The sequence below is a fragment of the Pelobates fuscus genome, chromosome 13 (assembly GCF_036172605.1).
Source record: "Pelobates fuscus isolate aPelFus1 chromosome 13, aPelFus1.pri, whole genome shotgun sequence".
Taxonomy (NCBI): domain Eukaryota; kingdom Metazoa; phylum Chordata; class Amphibia; order Anura; family Pelobatidae; genus Pelobates; species Pelobates fuscus.
Window position 1 is genome coordinate 49,421,577 of NC_086329.1, and position 3,003 is coordinate 49,424,579.

The 3,003-nt window shown below is 37.9% G+C and overlaps 1 pseudogene; it reads right to left on the reverse strand.

Annotated features, from left to right (window-relative positions):
* Positions 1–417: 417 nt before the first annotated feature.
* On the reverse strand, positions 418–627 carry LOC134584165 (U2 spliceosomal RNA; annotated as a pseudogene).
* Between the last annotated feature and the right edge of the window lie 2,376 nt (positions 628–3,003).

A 3,003-nucleotide genomic window follows, 5' to 3' on the forward strand; every position in this document is an offset into this window, starting at 1 on the left:
ACTCCTCGTTTCTGCTGAAGGCGCGGGTCGCCCCCCAATAGCAGCATCAGGTCAATGTCCTCTAAAAGAAGACATAGCCTGAAGGCCGAGGGGCTTGCGTTGCCAAACAAGCAGAACCTTCTGACCAGACTAGAATAAACTGATCTTAGCCAAAAGTGTCCATAATTCAAGGAATGTAATGTTTTTGGTCCGTTCCGTCCAGGCTTCATTCAGGCATGCCATGCCGCAGACAGGGGGAGGCAGAGCTCGCACTTAGACAGAACAGAGAAAAAAGCAGGGAAGGAGAACAAGTTTGCCTTCGTTGTTCTCACACACACACACACACACCAAGTGAGAGTCCAGTGGCTTGCTTTTTTTTTTTTTCCCTTTTGCATTCGTTTTTTGTTTGTTTGTTCCATCTATTTTTAACCAGCATAAGAGAGGTGCACCGGTCCTGGAGGTACTGCAATACCAGGTCAATGCGTGGAGTGGACAGAGCAAGCTCTTCTTCCATCTCCCTGTTCCAAAAATCCATTTAATATATGGTCCCCAGATAGGGGACGTATCAGATATTAAACTGATAAGAACAGATTTTTTTTTTTTTCTTTTTTAACCACTCAGTCACAGAGCATTTCCTTCAGATGATATTCAAGGAATCTCACAGGTAACATCCTCATGGTCTTTTTCAGTAAAATTTTATATTAAATCACAACACAGCAAATCACATCACCCCCATCACCAACCCCCCCCCAAAAAAACAACACAGCAAACCCCACCCACAAAAACCATACCTTCAAACATTATTCTTAGCACTTCCGACCATATTTATGTTTCCTAGTTTACGCACAATATATACACAATAATTTAAACAATTCAAAACACAACCCACCACAATCAATACCCACCAACCTGCTTCCTTACTCCCCTTCCCTAAAGAAGAAAATCAAAATTACAAAATTACAAATTAATACAACCACATTCCTCTATTACCTAATATTCCTCAAATCATACCCTTTAACATTTACCAAATACCCATCACCGAAGCTTCATCTCTACGCACACCATTTCTTCCACTTCTTAGTTTTCCACACACCCTCCGCATCCATTTCATTCTTCCTCCTCACATCTCTCAAATAATACAAATACGCCTTCCCTTTAACCATCCTAACACATGCATCTATCGATAATCTTTCATTTTTGTAAATAAACAGATTTCTTGCATCCCACAAAGTTTCCTTGATACACGCCATTAATATCCACAACACTCTCTCCTTTTCTTTATCAAGCTTACACAAACCAAATAATAAAACTTCATAAGAAAAAACAGGAATCCCTGTCAGTCCTACCACCAATTTTAACAATCTTTTATTACATTCCCTCACAAACTCACAATTCCACAAAACATGCACTACATTTTCACGCCCACCACATCCTTCCCTTGGACACATTTCTGACCTCGCTAATCTCCTACCATACTGCACTTCTCTCGTTGATAAACAATTATTCACTGCCATCCATGCTATATCTCTCTGTCTATTTTCAATCTCAATTCCATCCATTCTCTTCCAAACCTCTTTACTCTGTACCTCACTTAACCCATCAATTCCAGACACTATCTCTCGATCATCTAATATTTTAAAAACTCTTCGCTTTTCACACCATTCATCTCTTGTAACATTCTGTAACTCATATTTCTTCACACATACCTCAATTTTCTTATAGAACCATGGTATATTAAAACAGATTGGTTTTGTCCTGTCAATTACGTACAAACCATACTTCCTCAGTCCCATCCCAGCTGCGTACTTAAGCATACACGCTACCATACTCTCCTTTTTACTTAATCTCACACACAAACCTACATAATGTACTAATAAAAACCTCTCTAAATCCGGTACATTCATTCCTCCATTTTCTCTTTTTTTCATTACTTTTTCACGACCCAATCTCTCCATTCTACTTCCCCAAAAGAACAGAAATAAAATTCTTCTTAACTTTCGTAAACATCTGTCATTCAAAGGAAAAATAAAATTAAAGTACAAAATAATGGGTAATAAAACTGCTTTTATTATTAAAACCTTACCTTCAAATGATAACACACGCTTACTCCACAATCCAATCTTTTGGTTCACACGATTCACAACTTTACACCAACTTTCTTTACCTTTTAAATCGTCATCAAATTTCACTCCCAAAACCTCAATCCCATTTTCAACAATCGGCCATCCACACAACTCCCTTTCTTTCCAATTTCCAAATACTTTGCATGCACATTTACTCCAATTAATTTTAAAACCACTCGCCAAACTAAAAAATTCAACCAGCAATTTTACTCTCCTTAATCCAGCCTGCGTTTTACATACAATAGTCACGTCATCCATATACCCAATAACTTTCAAACATCTTGCATTACTTCCAGGAATTTCAATACCTCTCACCATCTTATCATTCTTAATGCTTCTCAATAAAGGTTCAATCACACAAATAAACAAAATAGGCGACAGGGGACATCCCTGTCTCACACCCGAACGCACCTGGAAACTATCAGTCAACCATCCATTTACTTGTACCACACTTTCTATACCTACATACATACATTTTATCCACTTCAACATTTTTTCTGGTATACCCATCCTCCCTAAAACATTAAACATAAATTCATGCGCAACTCTGTCATAAGCTTTCTCAAAATCAATTGCCAATATCGCCACCTCTTGTTTTCTTTCCTTGCATAACCACAATACATCTCTCACACCTATCAAACTTTCTGCAATCAATCTTCCAGGCACAGCACAGACTTGCTCTTCTCCAACCAAACTCTCAATCACCAGTTTCATCCTATTTGCAATCACTTTCGCCACTATCTTATAATCAACATTCAACAACGTTATCGGTCTCCAATTTTTCAAATCCATTCGATCACCTTTTTTATAAATTAACACAATCACCCCTCTTTTCATTGATTCTGACAATTCACTCTTACTGAAAACATACCTACATACCTCTAAAAAAATCATTCTCTAT